Source organism: Squalius cephalus, assembly GCF_949319135.1.
Source record: "Squalius cephalus genome assembly, chromosome: 19".
NCBI lineage: Eukaryota > Metazoa > Chordata > Actinopteri > Cypriniformes > Leuciscidae > Squalius > Squalius cephalus.
In genome coordinates this window covers 22,943,255-22,965,090 of record NC_137140.1, presented here as the reverse complement: position 1 = coordinate 22,965,090, position 21,836 = coordinate 22,943,255, and the positions used below count along the sequence as shown (strand labels likewise).

Below are 21,836 nucleotides of genomic sequence, written 5' to 3'. Positions count from 1 at the left end.
CGACTTCCATTGTACAGACAAAAAAACAAACCTCAAAATATTCTCAAAATGTAATTGTATGTTCCACAGAATAAAAGAAAGTCATTCAGATTTGTAAAAACACGAGGGAGAGCAAATAATGAAGAGTTTCCAGTTTTGGGTAAACTATCTATCAAAGGTGTAGCCTATAGATTTACTAAGAGAGGCCAAGCGAATATGAAGAGACATCATCTTAGAAGCCAATGTAACTTCTGAATCAAGGTCTAATGAAAAACAGTCCATACACTTGGCATCAGTCAGTCAACCAAGCAAACCTGCTGTTACCTAAAAAAAAATATCCACTTCATACGTCTATACAAACTAAAGACAAAGCAGAACTGTTACAATCTATAAAAGTATTATCAACTGGGATAAACACTGTAGTAGCATTGCTATGAATCAAATAATCTGCATAAGAAAGGATTATTGATTTCAAATATGGTTAGGCTACTTAACATCCATTAGTGAATTTACCATCATTGCATATACAAGGCAGGGAGCCTGAACCTGCTTTTTATAGCTACCTGAGCTATTGCTTTTACTGAACCACCCATAGAGCCAACTCAGAAATAATCCACAACCTCCGGCTATCAAAACACAGCTGGTAGATTCCATTAAGGTGTTAAGCAATTGGACCAAGCCATGTGATCTGAAATCCAAGTTTTTACCTTGAAACTGTAACATAATACAATTATACAAATGCAATTACGTGTATCCGAGAACACAATCTGAAAATTTAAAATAAAGTTATGACCAATTAATAGTCAAAATCAAGCTAAAGCAAAAAATTAAATCTACACTACCGTCAATATTTGTAAACGATTTTGAGAGAAGACTTATGCTCATCAAGGCAGCATTTATTTGATCAAAAATACAGTAAAAACAGTAAATTATGAAATTAAGTAACATTTAGATAACTTTTTTACTTTATTATAAAATGTATAATTTATTCCTGTGGTGCAAAGCTGAATTTCAAAAGAACAGAACTTATTTGACGTAGAAATCTTTTGTAACATTATAAATGTCTTTACTGCCAGTTGATCAATTTATTGCATCCTTGTTGAAAGAAAAAAGTTGAATGCATTTTTTTAGGCTAGGCCTAACTAAAGCTTCTCTTTACGTCAGACGTTCAGCGCAAACACTTGTGCACGCCTCTCACACGCCCACAGGGAAGAGGTGAGGAAAGAGTTAATCCTGAGTCATTCTGAACACCACCCTGCCAAACCCATAAAACATACAAATACTCTCAAAGCATAGGAAACATCTTGCATGTATTCACACTGTCGTAGTCCTCACACACCACCTATTCGGGCCTCTTGACATTAATCCCCTGACATTAGTCTGTGAGCTGGAGGGCTGGTTCAGCGATGACAGCAATAAGAGGGTGATCCACACGACCTGATTGTGACCCATACACATATTAAGACCATGCCAAGAAATTAAGAGCGCTACCTGTGACTGTCATTATAATCTACATAGTCTCAGTCCAATCGTAAACATCATGAGGACAACATCTGAAAGATTTATAATCATTCTTAACTTTTTTCCACCACTTCTGTCTACTGCCATGTAATGACACCAACCATTATGAATCCATGGACACATCAGCCACAGTAGGGTTGTCAAAAGTACCGGTACTTCGGTACTAGGGCTATTGACAAATTTCACGATTCGATTCGATTTCGATTCAGAAGCTTGCGATGCGATTCGATTAATTTGGATTTATATCAGGTACATTACTCGTCTCAACTAAAGGGCCCTACACACCGGGACGAATATCGGCACGCGTTATTCGCCAGCGTTTTTTAACGCGTTTTTTGTGTTCACACCCAAGCGATTTTCGCTGACGATGAGCCGAGTGAACATGCAAATTCATTCCCTGACATTAGATGGCGCTTAATGTAAAACAGAAACCACTCCATAACAGTTCTCTTTTATCAAGATTTTTGTAGTCGCTGTCGCGTTTGTCATATAGTTCTTTATGTTCCGACACCAACGAGACCAGCAGCTCTACAATCATCTTGCCTTGCATCTTCCTCGTCTTATTTCTTCCCGGCAGTGTAGACGCTACTTGGCGTATATCTTCTTCGCCGTTACGTATGTGCTCGACAAGACCGTTTTGTGTTTGCGCGCCCCCAAGTTGAGTTTTACTGTAACTTCAGAAGCTCCAGACACGTGAACAAAAGCGCCAATCTCATTGGTCGGATAGTTTTTGACGCGGCGTGTCAAACCAAAAAAACAAACCCGAGGAGTTTTTTTAAAAATGCCGCTTTTACGCGTGGCGTTTTTCGCGTCGGTGTGCACACTCACATTGGCGCCCTTTGTTTAGTCACGAGGCGTTAAACATCGGCGAATATCACGTGCAAAATTCGTCCCGGTGTGAACAGGCCTTAATGCTGTAAACAGGGAGTCAACTTGGTACTACATCAATATTGAAGGTTAAAATTAACTGATTTGTATTCAAACACAAACTACACACAAGGAAGTTATAATACTAACTTTACAATTACATAATTATGTTTCTACTCCAATTCGTTCTTTAAAATATAAACATTTAAATGGTGGCTGTCTTAAAAACTTGACTGATTGATTCAAACATACATTAAATATTGAAGAAAAAAGAATATGTAATATGGTGCATATATTTAGCAAAATGCACCACTGTATAGTTAATTTTTCTGGGTGACTGACGAGTTTATGACAACTGAATGGCTTTTCTGAGATATAAGTGTGACGTTACATGATATTGTTCACTAGCCGTTTTATTTATGTCTTCGCAGTTGAAAAACTGATTGCTTCACGCTGCTGCTTAGCTTGAACTGAGGCAGCAAAAGCCAATTGTCACACCACAATAAAGAGCGGTTTGAATTTCGTAATAAAATTGACAATTTTAAATCCAAGACTGTTCATATAGATATTTTTTACCCAGCCCTATTCAGTACCAAGTCGATACTTAAATATTAAAAGAGTAACGGCACAAGTCTTTCTGCAGTACCAGTAGTACAGAGCACCAGGTCCATCGAGTACCTGCTGATAGGCGGCTGCTTTCAAATTTGTGTGAGCGCTCTGTGAAGAGCGTCAAAGGTTTCTATTTATAACGTGTTTTACAGCATTGAAGCCAATCACACACATGTTTGTTGAGTATATGAACGCAATGGCCAATCAGTGGAATTTAAGTTTGTCAGGATACGCTCAATTCATAGTTTTCACGTGACGTAACACCCTTATAGAGATTGACCACCAGTGATTTTTACCAGGTTTGTACTAAGAACTAATATAGTAGTGACATTACAAGACACAATTTTAGAATGTTTTTGAATGTAGAATATATAAAATATTGCTGCATGTGCCGTATATGGATCACAAGTTCCTAAAACGTGCATTTTTTTCACATACTTTTGTTTTAATAATTTACTCTTTTGAGATGGAAAAGGCCTAACTGAAAACTATGACTACACCAGAGTTTATGCTGCGTGAGCTCTGCACACTCGCGAATAGTTCCATTATAACCAACAAAATATAAAGACTTAAGATTTACAGCACAGTATAGGCCGATTGTATACGATTCAATTCAAATCACAATACTAATCTTGATACAATACTATCACGATATTTTAAGCCAAAGTATATATTTTTTTATTAATTTATTATTATTATTATTATTATTAAAGCTGCAGTCCGTAGTTTTTCCTCTTTGTCACCATCTCTGTTAGAAAACTGCAATTGCAGTTATTCGCGGAATTATCAACTTTACGTGGGCTGTGCACGGCAATGTCCAATGTTTTGAGGAGAATGTGCGGCTGTCAGTCTCAGCGCCGGTGTGGATACTGTCATTCGGAATCACAGATTCTACTTTTTGGAAGTATGACCAACACCAGAATTTTCACCGGAAAATGTCATCTGAACAAGTAGGCCTAAGTAACATCCACTTTTGTTATGACCAACTAAGGGGGAAAAAAAGCATTGCAGTAAATCGTACTGATTAAATCTAACAATTGCTTATCCTATCACGTCAAACCGTGCAAATTATACTTTGTTCTCAAATTGTTAATGTTAACAACATCAGCATTGCGTGTAGCCACTCCGAAGTCTTTTGCATTTTACACTGGCGATTGTCGTTTGTACCTTTCTGGATCCGCCATCAAATTGATAAGTTTAATTATATCAAGTGCTGTGAGAAAAGGCTATAAATCTCCACCTTCATCATCCTCACACACAATATAGCCTACTTGCCAGGACATCTTCTTTATGTGTACAGATATGACGCAAAGACATGCTCGAATTTCCCGCGGAAGTCCACCAGTACCACTGGGATTAAAAACATTATTACAAGCTAACCATTTTGAATCGAGCTAAGGCAAGCAGATAGTTTTGAACACTGGCTGGTTATGTACTTGCTCAGTTTTATTTTGGATAATTTTTAACCCAAAAAAAGTTACAGACTGCAGCTTTAAATAATTATATTATTTTATTATTATCAGGACCCACAAATATTCGCCCACTGCATTATACATTATATTCAACATTATATATAGTAGTTTTATGTAGTAATGTCACTAAACTACGTAAAATTTCATTATTGGCAAACATATGAATGTCCGTGTTTACTATATGCACGCTGTTGTAAATCTGTTCTAGGGTTGGGCCAATAGACGATGCCATCGTCCATCGCGATGGCTGACAGACATCACGATGTTGAGCCGGCATCACGATAAAAATTTCTGTGTGAGGAAAAAAAACTCAATTTTACAGAGTTTTAGTGTCAGTACTACATTTAACTGCTATATACAATGTTGAATATAACATATAATAATGCAATGGGGGAATAGTTGTGGGTCCTGATAATGCCAAATGTCTTATGTTAGCAGTAAAAAGTGGCCTACATTATTTTAAATATATCTAGTAGTCAGTGAAAGAGTGCTCGTCTAAAATGATTCTGTTTTCAGCTTTAGAATCATGAATATTTTTATTCTGGTGTCACCATTGTCCTGTGCATTGGGTAATCAGCACACAGTCCAAGCCTATTCATTTCCACCCAAATTATTTTAATCAACAGTACATTTTTGTTAACCTTTTACCATACGTCTTGGAGCATCGTAATAATATCGTATTGTGAATTCAGTATCGTGATATGTATCGAATCATGACATGAGGGTATTGTTACACTCCTAACTTTTCATTTGATTTTTTTGGAATGTTTATTTAACTGAACAATATATGAACACTAGATATATTTAGGTTAAGATTTAAGTTATAATAACATAATTTTCAAATTGTTAAAATAATAATAGTTAATAGTTTTGCTAAGGCACCGAAATTGGTACCGAGAACCATGAAATTTGACTGGTATTGGTACCAACTACTGAAATTTTGGCACCGTGACAGCCCTACACAGCAGTAACCCGAAAACGAAAATTCGTGACCATTTACTCACTCTCGTGGCGTTCCAAACCTGTATGACTTTGTTTTCATTTGTAGAAAACAAAAGATGATATTTTGAAGAACTGTTATTATCTTTTTGTGTTCCACAGAAGAAAATCAATCATACCGGTTTGTAACGACATAAAGGGACAGTAAATTATGACATTTTTCGTTTTCACATGAACTACCCCATTCACATGTACAGCAAGTGATAAAGGAGGGAGTTTACGACTTCCACAAGCGCCACAGTGCCCGAGTATTTTCCCACAGAGCTCGCCATTCCATCTCCATCACAAGATCTGCATGGTAGACCTGTGCTTCGGTTCCTGCCAATACTGGACGGACTTTAAGGAAGCCACTGAGCAAAGAAAGGGGTCCACTCATCTGTCCTCCACACTTGTGCAGATCCATCCTTTAACAATCAGCATTAGATGAACAACTGCAAACTCAGCACTCTCTCTGAACTGCAGGCTTGGTCAAAGTTTCACACAGTGTTCAATCATGATAAAGAAAGCATCATTAACTGCTGTCGTCATGTCTACAGTCCACAGTTATACCGATCGAGTTAACAAGTGGTGACCCAAAACCCTTTATCTACAGTTATAATCAGACCTTTAATCTCTTTGCAGATGAGCACTGTGTCAAGTGTGTGTTTCAGTTACTCTAACATTATAAATGGTTATACTGTCACTTTTAATCAATTTAATGCATCCTTGCTAAATAAAAGTATGTTCTTTAAAAAAAAAAAGTCTTACTGACCCTAAACTTTGGTAGTGTATCAGAGAACACATTCTGAAAGTTAACTCATAGTTAAACTCAGTCAAGAAATCATCCCACATGCGATATGAAACCGCACTTGCAAAAGGCCACTAAACTATACATTTTTAAGCATGTACCACAATGCTTAGAACTAAGTGAGGTTTGATGTATTATTAATTAAGATGTATTAAGTGTTACTATGAAATTAAGATTTCTAATCAGAAATTACACTTAAAAACTGTATCAGAGATTAAAAAAAAGAGTGTGCATGTATGCACCACAAAACCTGAGGTAATGGAAGAACTGAAGACAGTCACTCAAAGTTTGTGCCACCATTCGACTTTAAGCCAGATATCTCATGTAAAAGTTTTGTTAATCATCATGAACGACTCCAAATTTACATCCATTCAAGCTTTTGCTAATTGCTACTTCTGCTATCAGTTAGGAGACATATTACCAACACTTTATCTGAAGTATGAATCACATTATATTGTAGTAAAGGAAAACTAGCTGTGAAAATAATATTAGTAAATATTATATATTACGAGGCCTTGCTAGAGCTAAACTGCAAAGATTTCAGCATAAATCAGGCCGTCCTTGCAAACACCCAGTTAGACAAAAGTAACCAACTATGGTAAGCATGAAACCAAGGGGAAATGTGAGCCAACACATTGTAGGTTTAAAGGACAAATGAAACGTCAAGTTTGAGTGAGAAAAGCTTCAAACATGTCAGAGAAACAGAAGGAAAGCTGACAGGAGCCGAGTTGATTACATAATGCACTGAATTCTTACTAACAGTGAGCACGAGCCGATGGGATTATTTCTGACGCGCGCTTGTTTATCTGTCGCAGCTACCGGACAAACAAAAGCAATAAAACTCGGAACCTACACACAATAACAACAACAGTGGTTCTTTGTTCTATCCAAACGGAAAGTGGGCGGTAATGTCAGTCTAATATCGTTAAAGCTGCGCTTCTGTGTCAACTCGCTGGTTACACAACAAGCCTCATACTTAGCAATGAAATCACGCGCAGGCTCGCGCTGGTTAGCTTAGCACGAGCTCTCGTCGAACAAACCCGAGGCCCACACGTCCCCATACTTACATTTCCAGATATTCGGTGGATGTCAGCGTTCGTTCCCACTTCGGTCTCTTGGTTGCGGATATTTTCGGAGTCGATATGCTTGTCGCTTCCTTTAAAAACTAACAATCAGGGTGACTTCACGTGAGAAACGATCATTCCGTTTACGGTGATTCTCTGCTTTGATAGCGTGAATTTTTGCGCATGTTTGACGCCAACGCAGATGTCCCTGAACAAATCTATCCACTTGTTGTCTAAATCTTTCTAAGTTTCGTATCAATATGGGATCATGGTGTGGGATAAATCATTACATATATCCGGATAATCAGCTTCTGTAGGGAGGCCAAGATATCCTTTGGTTCAGAGTCTTGTGCGTCTTGATGGAGGGGAGGGATAGTTTCTTCAAGTGGCTCGATGATTGGCCAAAACTCCACAAGGCGTGTTTGCTAATTGGATTATTTTGCTGACAGCAGAGACTACAGATGGCCAATCCCACGATTTGATTGGCTTTCGTCTTGTCATTTACCGTCATGACGCTTGAACAGTAGTTTACATTACGCACAAAACGCAGCGCTTAGTTTGTCATGTTGAGTGTCTCCATCCATCTCGAGGTCACAGTTGGGGCGATGTGCTTTATTTACAGTATAAAGCCAACAGTAGGTAGTAGGTTAGTAATTTATTATATACAATATTATTTAATATACACTACCGTTCAATGTTTTTTTATTATTATTTTTTTTATGAAATAAGTGTCTTATGCATTTATTGCATCAAAAATACAGTAAAAAAAAAAAAAAACAGCAATATTGTGAAATATTATTACAAATTAAAATAACTGTTTTCAATTTAAATATATTTTAAAATGTAGTTTATTCCTGCATGTGTTAAGCTAAATTTTAAACAGACATTACTCCAGTCTTCAGTCACATGATCTTTCAAAAAATCAATCTAATATGCTGATTTGCTGCTCAGGAAACGTTCCTTATTATTATCAATGTTTATAAAACAGCTGTGCTGCTTAATAATTCTGTGTAAACTGTTTTTTCAGTAGCCCTATTTTTATTCAGCAGGGATGCATTAAATTGATCAAAAGTGAGAGTAAAGATTTCTTTTTTTTAATAAATACAAAGTTATCTCATTAAACTCTAGATGGCACAGGCTAATATGTCCTTAAAATCTTGCAATCACATCATTGTAGGGCACAGGCACAGCTGATTGGTCTGGCTGAATCAGTAGCAAATGAGCCTGCGTGCTCAACCTTCAAATACATTTAAAGCACGCTTTCATAAACCCTCCACCTTTCTCAGCTCCACCTGTAGACAACGCTATCTCACGACCAATTTGTACGAATTCGTACGAGTGAGTAAAAGGTGGCTAATTCGTATGACCTCACTCGTACAAATTCGTACCATTTGTCTAAACCTCAGTGATGGGTAGGTTTAGGGGCGGGGTCAGGGGTAGGTCATTCGTACGAATTGGGCAACTCGTAAAATATGTACGATTTAGCAAAAATCATAGGAGTGAGATCGTATGAATTCGTACAAAGGAATTAGCCACCTCGTAAAATTCGTTGGAATTGCTGTGAGATCGGGTTGGTATAGATCTGCTACGGGTAATTTGTGTAATATGCTATATTGTACAGCAGCAGCATGTCTTACTTGCTCACAGCAGCGTGTCGTGTATTTATTGGCAGTAGCTGCTCTGCAGCAGCAGTAATAACAGCAGCAGTAGTGTAGCAGATCTATTCCACCAAGACCAAATATATTATAACATTGTCATATCCATTGCCATACCATGCCAAACACTTGTCAGAATTGTCATGACGGAAATTCTGTTCTTTTAAACTTTCTATTAATCAAAGAATCAAAACAAAAATATTAACCAGCACAACTGTTTTCAACATTGATAATACGAATACATTTTTCTTATGCACCAAATCAGCATATTTGAGTGGTTTATGAAGAATCATGTGACACTGAAGACTAGAATAATGGCTGCTGAAAATACTGCTTTGCCAACACATGAATAAATACATTTTTTTATATATTCAAATAGAAAACAGTTATTTTAAATTGTAATAATATTTCACGATATTACTGTTTTTTACTGTAATTTTGATCCAACAAATGCAGCCGTGGTGAGCATAAGAAACTTCTTTCATAAACATAAAAAACGTACTGACCCAAACTTTTGAATGGTATGTATATGGATATGTAAGTATTACTCTTCTTATTAGTCATTATTTTGTAATAAAATGTTTTTGTCCCAGACTTTCGCTTTTACTTGTGGATTTAATCATTCTTTACAAAAGAGTCTAAACAATGACTTCAATACATGAAGTCAAATGTATGGGTAAATGAAATGTAGGATTAAACAATGGATGCATTGTCTTTCTTTTTTGAATGAATCTTTATTTGTTTTTAACAGGAAACAGTAAGATCATCATGCAGACTTAAATTAGATCAAATCAAAACAAACAAACCACCCTCAAATAGCACATCAGATCAGATACACTGCTTAGGAAACAAAAGGAGACTGAATATGTCAAGGTATAGTACATTCCCTTTTAAGTGAAGCACTAAATCTCTCAAACGGAAGCATTTTGAAGATCTTCTCAAACAAATCAAAGAGGGTTTATTCTTGATCCAACTAAGTAAAATGCATTTTTGGCAAACAAATAGCAGCTTTTGAGTGCAAGTGTCAGATTGCTGCGTCTATAAAGAGCCATGAGTCCAAGGTATAACCAAATAGCCTAGTGCCTAATTTCCCAATGATCTTGCTCCAAAACGTCAACCTACGTGAAACACTTCTGCCTCAGTGCTTCTTGTAGATGCACCAGTTGATGTCCACTGTGTGCACATCATGCTGTGGCTAACCGTCCAGAGACTCAAATGCCTACATGTCTTGAGAGCTGAATGGTTAGGTGTCCTTATGCTGTTTTATTAATCTTTTATCAAGTTCTGAAAGTACAGACCACCATTGGCTGCTTGACAGCACCATCAAGTGGTCACCGGCAGCGGTTCTCTTTCACTGAAAAACAAAAAGAATCAAGATTTGGTGACTTTATGCTTAAAACAAGCAACAACAAAAAAACTGCCAATTGGGTAAGAAAAATAAACTTAATTTAAAATGAAAACAAGTTTATTTTTCTTACCCATTGGCAGACGGTTTTGTTTTAAGTGTGAAGTCACTTCATTTTAATACCTTTTTCAGAAAACAAGACTTGCTAAATTATGTCTTTTGTTTCTCAATTAACTGCATTTTTAAGAATGTTTACTTAAAAAAAGAGACAAAAACGGATTGAGGATGAAAATTAGTTTTTGCAGTGTTAGGACTCCACAGAGGGAAATACTTGCAGAGCATGTCTTTATGAGTCTAAACTTAAGTTGTTAGTAACTGGAAATGATTTAGCAAATAATTAAACATATGTTTGCAAGTTGTGCAGTCCGATTACTAAGAGTTCTAAAAGCCGAGAGAAACATTCCAACACTCTCTTCCTCTGAAGGAAGTGCTGCTCTGAGGCAGAGTTAGATCATTATTACTGGTGACATCATGCAGCTGTTGCTGACTGGACAGTTTTGCCTGGAAGCAACATCATGTTTAAATATTTGTGAATGTCTGCATTAATGCATCTAGTATGCATGGTTAATTATGTATTACATGCGTGTGTGCGTACAGAGGAGGTGGTGCGATACATATGGGCAGTCATTCAAACCCCTTTCTGATTTCTATTTCACGAGACCTCGTAGGTTACACTCAATTTGACCCTCACTCTTTCTTCATAGATAATGTCTGATTTAATTCTTTGTGAATTTTGAACGCTTTGAGGGGATTCACTTCACATTAAGCACGCCGTCCACACAGCGTTAAATATTGAGCGAGCGTGTCGTTTTGTTTTTATAATTTCTCTTGCCACAGGTGCTGTTGGCAGCACTAGCTTGGAGACCTCGAGAGGTAACTGCATTTTGATGAGCCGTCAAATGAGTGAACAAAGCAGGCTGGAGGCTTTAGTCAGGCAGGCTAGTTCATTTCATCGCTTGTGACACGGAGCATGCACACGGATAGTCAACACTTCCCAGCCTGCCTTTGTTTCTGCCCACTTTTGCGCTTGTGAAAGTCTCTTTCTCATTCACCCCTTGTGCCATATTATGTTCCCTAAGTCACAATGAAATCAAAATGAACAATTCTTGTTTTTATAGAATATTGTTGTATTTATTATAAATTAGTTATCCGTGCACATCATTATTTAAAAAGAATAAAAAAAATGTCTCATAATCTTTCATCTCATTCTTGCAATGGCTCTGATTAAGTGTTTACTGGTGTGAGGGCGGGGCAAACTGTCACTTATATGACATTACAGCTACAGGACAACTATCCAGGGGGCCAATGTTTTGGAAAAAATTTAAGTTTCCCGGGCGCCGCCATTGATTAGCAGACCATCACCTGCTGTTAGAATTCCATTGACTCCCATTCATTTTGGCGTCACTTTGACAGCGAATAACTTTACATCTGAGGCGTTTAAAGACTCCATTTGTCCATTATTTATTTCTAAAGAAACACGAAAATGTATAAAAACTCCATTACCTTGTATCTTACGTTATGGCCCCGTAGAAGACGTTTTTGTAAAAATAGGCTAACGATTGCATCATAACCACGCGACTCTCTGTCGCACGGTAGAGAAATTACCGTATAGACAGGAGGAGAAGCTCGCGGGCAATTGGGGGGCCGTGGAGGCAAAATGACAAAATAATTAATCAGAATACTTAGCAAAAGTTGCTCCTGCTCCTAGCTCATGGACACCTCCTACTCACACTCTCCGTCTCTGCAAGTTTCGGAAGGGAATGATTCAGATTTCTCTTGGCACAGCTACTAGAAGACAGACAGGTTGCTCACGTGACATATACGTCGTCAAGCTCAGTTTGAGTCTGTGCAGTACGCTCAGCCATCAGGAAGTGAGTGCTTCTAATTGACTTCACTTTTCTCCGTTGAATCCAATTGAGGTCGCTGTGTCCTTTTATTTTACTGTCTATGCAACTATCCAATCAAATTCCGATAGACAAAATGAAAAGTCTATCGCAACTTCCGTTTCATGTCATCATAATTTACTCACCCTCATGTTGTTCCAAGGCTGTATAAGTTTCGTTCTTCTGTTGAATACAAAAGAAGATATTTTGAAGAATTTTGGTTACCAGACAGTTGACGGTAGCCATATATTTTTTCATATAGGCCTACTATGGAAGTCAAAGGCTACCGTCGACTGTTTGATTGCATATTCTTCAAAATATCTTGTTTTGATTTTAACAGAAGAAAGAAACTCATACAGGTTTGGAACAACATGAGGGTGAGTATCCTAAATAATGACAACAATTGAATTTTTGGGTGAACTATCCATTAAATAATTTTGCTTGTCACGTAAATGTATCTTGATTTAAGAATGTTTAGACATTCATACTGCAAAACAAGTCAAAAATATTGAGTAAGAAAATGTTTTTTTTAGAGTGCACTGTGCCAAACCAAGAAGGAAATGCTGGTTTGTGATGTGGTGGGAAGAAATCAACAACTTGATTCTGGAGTGTAAAGGTCCAGGTCAGTCTACTTTCATATTTGGTTGGTTAACGTGTGAATGAATGGGTGGCAGTCCACTGAGATATGGAAGGGGCATGTTGTGTATAACTGCTTGTTCTTAATACACATGCTTTCCAGATCCCCTTTCCCCCAAAACATTTTAGCGGCACCATAGAGTATAAAAGCAAATTCATCTTTTATTCACCGCAGGCTGAATATTCAGACTGCGAGATGTTAAAGCAGCGGAGGTCAGTGTTTAGCAGGCTTCTCTTTCTCTGAAGTGCTGAAACAGAGTATGCACTTGCTTGAACCAAGGTTCATGGAAGCACATTAAAATGTTTCGCATTTTGAATAAGAAGCGAGCCGAAGCCATAGCCCATAGACCCTGCTGCATATGCATTAGGTTCTGTGCTACAAAGGCTAGGGGCGCTTATTCACCATGGATTGTCTTCAGGCGAGGCCCTCGATGTGAAGGCCTTGATCTCGGGTGTGCTGGGGGGGCCCAGACGCACTTAATGGTGTGAATCAGTGGACCAGTGATGTGATGAGTGTATGGTTGATCTCACTTCTTACCCTTTGGCATCTCCAGTCTCCTTGAGGCGTGTATGATGAACATATTTTATCCCTTAAGACTGATGGAACAATTAACAGTACGTTTGGCGGTTGCCATTAAAACTCTTAAAAGGGGCGCTGGTGTAAGAGTCTAATTCTACAAACAGGCTACAATATTCATAATAAAGGGATAGTTCACCCAAAAGCTTTGGAACACAAATGAAGATATTTGTAATGAACTCTGAGAGATTACTGTACCTCCTCTGAAAGTCTATGCAACTACCAATTTGGTGCTTCAAAAAGTTCATAAAATAATTCATAAAAATAATTCATATGAATTGAGCTGTTAAGTCCAGATTTTCTGAAGAGAATCGATCGCTTTATATGATGAACCAGCCTGATCTCACGGCAATTCATACGAATTCTACGAGGTGGCTAATTCGTACGAATTGATACAACCTCACTCGTACGAATTAGTATGATTTTTGCTAAATCGTACATATTTTATTAATTGCTCAATTCGTATGAATTCATACGAATGACCTACCCCTGACCCCGCCCCTAAACCTACCCATCACGTGGGTTTAGACAAATCGTACAAATTCGTACGAATTGGTCGTGAGATAGCGTTGGATGAACAGATTTAATTTATTCACATATAAACACTCATCATCGCACACAATCAGCTGTGGTAAACAGGAGCTCAAGCATTTGCTTGATGTGTGAGAGAACCAATGAGGTTCATTCTCGTGTTACGCAGCATGTTTGAGCTTTAACTTTAATGAATGTTGAGGTTATAATTTTAGCTTGATGGTGACATATTGATGCGTAGGGTGTACTGTGTCTTACTCAAAAGCATGCACATAAAACATGTGTCATCAGAGAAGCAGGCCTGGCTCCAGCAAAGGTCTGGGTGGGACTGGCCTGTCTAAATATGATCTTGGCCCACCCTGGCAACCACCACCCACCCGTTGCCTCAATTGTTCAGCCCACCCTGGGAGTCCTATGGCACACCTAACAGATGGAACCAGGCCTCCAGCAAAATACAGCAAGGGTTTGGTGCATAGGCATCAACAATTAAAATCATACATCAGCGCCATTATTTATAATCTGTTGAATTGATATATATTGGAGTAAAACAATTATCCACATTTTTTATTTATTTAAATGTTTAAAAATGTTTTTAGTTGCAGCTCACGTTTTGCTCCTGTTAATGTATGATTTCCCCCATTAAAAAAAAAAAAACATTCTTAAATATTTTGACATAACATAGTTTAAGTAAAGTAAATTATCTCAATCCATTTTCTCAGTTTTAACACACATTAAAGGAAAGGTATATGAAAATGGTCAAAAACATGTTATAAATATAATTTCATCCATACCTGTGAACTAACTTTTGGTCCAAAACAAGTTGCTCTTGCTCTTGTACTGGCTAAACTTTAATCCATTCATGTCATTTTTATGTGTTTGTATTACTTGTATACATTTAATTTAATTTAAGAATATCACAAATCAGGATTTAATATTTTTTAGAAAGGTCCCACATCTTGCTTTCTACCTCAGGCTGAAAAATGGCATTTTCTAGATGTTAGGCACCCTCTTTCACTGATCATTAGCTGAAAAGCCATCCCTAGTAATGATTTCTCTAAGTCAACCACTCATTTGGTGTAATGGGATGTGAAGTCCTATTTGTTTTCATGTTCTCCACAGAGTGTTTTTTGTTCACTTCTGCCCCCTGCAGGAGTATGCCTGAATAGCAATCATTATTGTGGAGGCAGAGACTCATCTGTGGATTTCATCTTACAGGAGCACATATAGTCTTTCTTATATTATTTATTTAAATAATAAACCTATTTATTCATAATCAGCGAATTATATATAATCAATGGGAAATTCCACCCCAAAATTAAAATTCTGTCATCATTTACTCACCCTTATGTCGTTCCAGACATGTACAATATTTTATCTTCTCTGGAACACAAAATAAGAGATTTTGAAGAATGTTGGTGACCAAGTGATTTGGTTCCCATTCACTTCCATTGTATGGTTAAAATTATAACGAAAGTGATTGGAATCAAAACTGTTTGGTAATGAGCATTCTTTAAAATTTCTTCTTTTTTGTGACACAGAAGAAAAAAAGTCATACAGGTTTGGAACAACATGAGGGTGAGTAAATGACAGAATTTTCTTTCTTTTTTTTGGTGGACTATCCCTTTAAATAGGCCTACATAAAATTCTAAAATTTCATAAAAAAGCATTCATGTCTCATTGCTTATTTTCTAATATTTTGCTAGTAATCACATTAAATACTTCAGAAAATCTGAATAACATGTAACCATAATGAAAAGCATTAATTAGCGGATAAATGAACATATAGGCCTACTCTGCTAATCTCTCCTGTTCCTGCCTGCTGTATATGAAAGGCAAACAGGACCAAAACGTTTTGGCCCTTTTGGCCTTCCATAGCCGTATTCCTTCTGCTCTTAACACTTCTGTGTGACTGCGACTTAGATGGTAATGGGAGAATGTTTTGAACATTTCACACACTCCAAGTTCACATAGAGCCAAGCTTTGCGTTCTCAGGCGGCGTAGCCATTAGCCTGGCTGCCGACCAGCAGACCTGTCACCCTTGTTTAATGTGCCTCACTGGGCGTGAGTGTGGGGGAGTTTGTACGCAGACACAGAGATGGGCATTTCTGAGGAGGAGTCCGGGCCGGTGCGGCTTTGCAAACCCACAGGCCGAGGGTTAATAGCATCTGCGCCTATTCTGCCACCTCCAGACGTCAGGAACACACACCGTCACCCACTTAGCTCAGAGGGTCGCGTACAGAGCGCTCGATGCCGCTCTTTGACAGTGTCAGGACCGATTTAAATGAATTTCTGCATGTGCTAATTGAGTGATCTCTAACCATCCACTCAACCACCTGGGCAGAGCTCCAGCGGTCCGTTCATCTTCCTCGGCGGCGGAGCTCCGGCATGTCCTACTTTACTGTTTAATGACCCTCTGATAGATCAAGACCGTGCCAAAAAGCAAACAAAAGCGGGAGCTTTAAAACCCAGCATGACCCAGATGATGCCCCCCTCTGTGCCCGTTCTCATTGTTCTGACGGGAGAAAGAAGCGGTGCTTCATTTGCATAATAAATGGGAATGCAACAGCAAGAGAGTGTGCCGCTCCTCACCGTAAAACAGTGCCTGTTACAACATGCAAATGATCTCCTTCATAATCCCATCATCATTCAAGGATTCGCTTGAGTTGATGGGAACTACATACACGTACACTTAAATGATATGAGAAATGATCCTTATGTTCTGTTTCAGCTATGATGAAGAATTACCTTCCATAAAAATAAAAGTACATGTCTCACATTTTCCATTTTGTTTTTGTGAAACCCCTCTTCTTTATGGCTCTCTCCTTTCTAATTTAACCCAAAAATGGAAATCTGCACCGGAGCTGCAGTCACGTCTTTGTCAGCTGCACAATTTCTGGTGCAAGATGGCAAGGTTAAACGTCTCTCATCAGTTGTATTTGGTTGCCATGTGATCAAAAACATTCCCGACAACAGCCATTCAGAAGTACCTGGCTCGTGACGAGATGTTTTGTCAGATTGGGGCCTTTTATTTGATGTTTAAATTATAATTGCCTTCCAGGCCTCATAATATGTTGTCAGATGGGTCAGGTAAAGAGAGAACGTTCCTTTCATTCGTCTGGGGACTGATTAAGGATACAGCACACTATTTATTTTGAAACCAATATTTTTAATGGAAACACATTTGAATGGCACTTACATACACTTTTTTTTCTCATTAGCAGAGTTTAATTGTTGCACAGCATTTAGGTGGTTTTGTGTGCATGTGTGGGCTTTAGATCCTTACAGACAATGTGCTAGAGCTGGGATTACATTCGTGTCACGCCAAGATTATTCTCCTTGCCTTATCCTTGCAGAAATATGATTATTATTGTCATTCTCATTTTGTGTTATTCCTGTTTATAGTGCGATTAAGTCAGGTCTTAATAATGAAAAACTCATCGGATGTCAGCTCCTGCTCATGCAGGATAAGAAAATGTTTATGAGACAGAGGGCAAAGCTGGGAAAGGTCCCTGAGAGATTTGCAACGTTTAAATACATGCCAGGCCTGAATAATTCTGTCTGCATGGATCAGAGATTCAAGTTTACAGGATAAGCCATCACGGGCGTCTCAGGGCAGGGTTGTAGTGACTGAAGTCTCACTTCTGCAGAACATGCTCTCTGTACTCGGAATGTTCTTTAACATCAGAAAGCTGAACAATGCAGTCACATCCAAAGAGTGTGTGTTTCTATTGTTTGATTATAAATCAGACATGGTATAGTTTATAATGGCCAAAACACAAATGCATAAATGTCTTTGTATTATTTAAGAAAATCTCAAATAAGCTATATCAATTATATATAGTCTATATTATACGTTCCATTTTATATTGCAAATGATATATTATTTTAATATAATATTTTATAAGGTTATAAAAATATATAAAAACATTTCATGTAATTATATATATATATATATATATATATATATATATATATATATATATATAGATTATAATTATATCAAATGTAATGTTAATACTAAATATAAAGTTTTATAATTTTGTCTTTAGAATTATATATTCCTTGTGTGTGTGTGTGTATATATATATATATATATATATATATATATATTCTAAAGACAAAATTATAAAACTTTATATATAGTATTATTATTTATTAACATTTAATTTTATAACATTTTTTATAATCTTATATATTACATATTATTTTAAAATAATGTATTATTTGCAATATGAAATGAAATGTATATATTGTATTCTTCAAAATGTTTTGGATTTGTTTGGATATATATATTATGTAAAATATAATATTGATAAAAAGTAATATATATATATATATATATATATATATATATATATATATATATATATATATATATTACTTTTATCCAGATTATATTTTATATAATTTATGTATGTTAAATATGTATTAAATACTATAAATGTTTTTACATTATTATAATGGTATATATTAAATATTATTTTTAAATAAAAATGTTATATATAAAAAGTATTATATTACATATTTTAATATTATTATACGTTTTTGGACATTTAATTCATACTTAAATTTAAAACATAAATTAAATTCATGCAATTTGTAATGTGTGTGTGTGTATGTGCCTCAAACCGGTGTGATGTTGTTTTTATTTATGAGTGGTACAGATTTAAAGTTTCATTTGAGCAACAACAGCATTGTTGCAGGATTCTAAATTTGCACCAGTTTAATTTGTAATGTGCCAGTGATTCCCATGATCCTCTTCTCTTGTGGTTCTCATCTCTGATTGCTCAAACCCTGATTTGGCTTCTTCTTATAAGAATTTCAGACCCTATGCTATAAAAAGACAGTGGAGGCATTATCGACTTATAAAACGGATTCAGAAACAAATTAAAAATTGTCATGTCTAATCTTCTTTGACCAAAAGTACCAAGTGCAAGTGGTACATGTTCTTAAATCTGTGGCCTGATCCAAGTTGTTTACAGTGCTAAGCCTCAGAAGGGATCTGGTTGCTCATAAATCTGGGGCTCTGATTATGTCACAGCGGAGACGAGACACAAAGCCACACTCTCATTTTCACTTCCTCCTGACAGAAGACATACATTTAGGTCAGATATATATATATATACATATAGCATGTTTGTCCATGCACATATGCAACTATATCTGCTGTCTATCTGCTGTCTAATGCACATATACTTTCCAAACAGAAAAAAAACTGCAGGGAACTATGTGATTTTTATTTCATTTTATTTATTTATGTATTTTTTGCGAAAACGGTGCAACGTGCATACGTATTACGTGTTCAATCTATAGGCGAGTTGTGTTTCTTTACAAAATGACCACCAAATATTGGCTTAGCAGCATAATGCAGAGTTTTTAGTCGTTTTCATGGATCTGTGGGAAAATTGTGTCACCTGTATGCAAAAACAAAACATCGTTGTCATGTAAACGTACCATTAGGTCGTTCATTTGCACGACAACTGCATTTTGAGGGCCTGAAAACGGGTTTCAACGTGCAAGTTTTTGATAACGATACTGTTATCGTTTCCGTGTAAACTATTAAAACATGAAGTCATGCGCATGCGTATTACGTGTTCAGTCTATAGGCGCATAGTGTTTCTTTGCAAAGTGACATCGCCAACTACTGGCCTGGCAGCATAATACAGCGTTTTTAGTTGTTATCGTGGTGTTGTCTGAGTGGTGCATGTATGACGTCACGTTGTAGGCCAGTCGCAGTTAGCGTCACACTGGTTTCCTCGACAAAAAACCAATAGGTTTTTTTCATAGTCTTTTGGATTATCATAAAAAAAAACAAGCTCTGTGATCAACAAAAGTTTATGATACTTACATGTTTTGTCCATCAAGATAATTTTCACAGATAAACACAACTTTTATGTATTTTGAAGCCTAAATGCAGTCGCCAGAAGTAAAAAGCTAAAGGAAGGCTATAAACGAACTACACCATGGTCACATGACCATCACTAAGCTTCCTACAACTCTTTCAGTTTTTATCTAAAAAATGTTTTCCCAGAAAGTTAGACTTAGAATAGTTTATAAGAGCACAATTTTAAACGAACTGAGTTTACATGTTCGGTTGATGATGTTTAATCACCTCGACTGCAGTTCCATTTAGCCACTTGTTAGCAACCGCCTTTTTCAAGACACATAACAGCTTGAAAAGTGGAAGTGGGGTAATACCGATGTATTTTATGCCGTAGAATAAAACGTGAAATTGTCTTGAGCTTGTGTTCACCAGACCTTATTTCAGCCATTTAATCAGAAACCCATTCAAAAAACCCATTGACTTCAGGACGATGGTACCGGAAGTGCTAAAATGCTAACTCGCTTCCGCGTTTTGGCCTAAAAAAATTAGGCCAAAATTATGTTTAAAAGATGTTAAAGATGTTTACCACAGGCTTTATTTACAAATAAATCGAAAAAACCCATTATAAAACCCCATTGGAAAATCTCGAAGGAACCAGCGGCGAATTATTCTTCTGGGTTCTATACCAGATGTAGGAAGTCCTGTATGTGGCACATTCACACAGATCTGTTTGGTATACTATTGTTTTTAAAGGGACAACATAAATGAAAGTAAATGAGCAGATAATATTTTTCAAATCTAACAATTTTCCACACTTTCTTGAATCGTGGGTGAGCTTATGTCTGCAAATAGTTTTGAAAGCAGCCACAGAGTCTCCATTTTGCCCTGATTTTGGATTACTATGTTTGTTTATGAATAGGCTATGAATATACAGTAGCTCGAAAAAGTATTTGGTCAGTTAACCCACACTTAAAAGTATGAATTATTTCCTTACATCCTTACATTCGTTTTGAAGAAAGAAAGCACAAGCAAAACATTTCAAGAGTTTGATCAAATAAATAATATTATATATTTTAAATAATATTTCAAAACGACAACAACAATATTTCATAAATGATAGAAATATCACATTTTATTAAATAACATTACATTACATTTTAGGCCTAATTTTAATAAATGAGAAGATATTTGTCGTCTTTACACTTTCTTTGACATGGATTGTTTGACATGAAAACAGACTCGTCTTAATGGATGAGTTTAATTCTTCAAATGGTTTTGAAAGACATGGTGTCGATAACTCATTTTGGTGATCATGGTCCATATGTGTGTTTGTTTGCATGTCTATTCATGTGTTTACATACGGGAGCCATGTCAATTGACCCCATTTTAATTACTGGACAGGATAAACATGTTTGACACACAGTGCACCCCAGCTCTGCTCTTTTTTTCTTTATTTTTTTCTTTTATTAATGCTCTGAAGAAGCAGCTGAACTGAGCAGCGCAGAGGCTTACTGAATGATTACAGAGATTGCCGGTGCCATCCAGAGCCCACTGGAACACACGAGTCAAGTGGCCTGGCAGCAGGACGAGTTTTTTTCTTGGGATTGTGTGGAATTATACAGAGTATTAATTCAGGTCCCTGCAGGATTCTGTGGGAGGCAACGGCTGGCCGGTCAATACGGCAATGATAAGGATAAGGAGCAGCTGCTGATGCTCAGTTCAGCAACCCGATTAATCCGCTGAGACTCTGTATTAAAAAAATAAGGCACAGAGCAAGTTTGATTGAGACTTAAGCTCAGGGAAAAACGAAGGGATCTGGATGCTGCATGTATGGGATGGGATGGGGGGGGGGGGTTTCTCTAGTTTCATCATAAAAAAACACTCCCTAATCTATATTTGAGATGTACTGGATCTTTATCTGGGAAAGATTATTCTTTCCATGATATTTCAGTTAAATAACACATTGTATATGGTTTTGTAGCGTTTCCTAAGCAGCTTGGCAACGGCTTAGCTGAAGAATGTGTTGG

General features: G+C 36.9%; 2 protein-coding genes across 3 annotated transcripts in view; one reads left to right on the top strand and one right to left on the bottom strand.

Annotated features, from left to right (window-relative positions):
- ppm1bb (protein phosphatase, Mg2+/Mn2+ dependent, 1Bb) overlaps positions 1 to 7,683 on the bottom strand; it is a 31,143-nt gene extending 23,460 nt beyond the window's left edge. Inside the window, exon 1 of one of the 2 annotated variants that reach the window (XM_079852297.1) lies at positions 7,302 to 7,683. The gene's annotated coding sequence lies outside the window, so the exon portion shown is untranslated. The remainder of the gene's footprint in view (positions 1 to 7,301) is intronic. The other variant, XM_079852298.1, reaches the window with a different exon arrangement.
- LOC307146748 (oxoeicosanoid receptor 1-like) overlaps positions 1 to 21,836 on the top strand; it is a 424,896-nt gene that overhangs the window by 341,299 nt on the left and 61,761 nt on the right. The window lies entirely within an intron of this gene.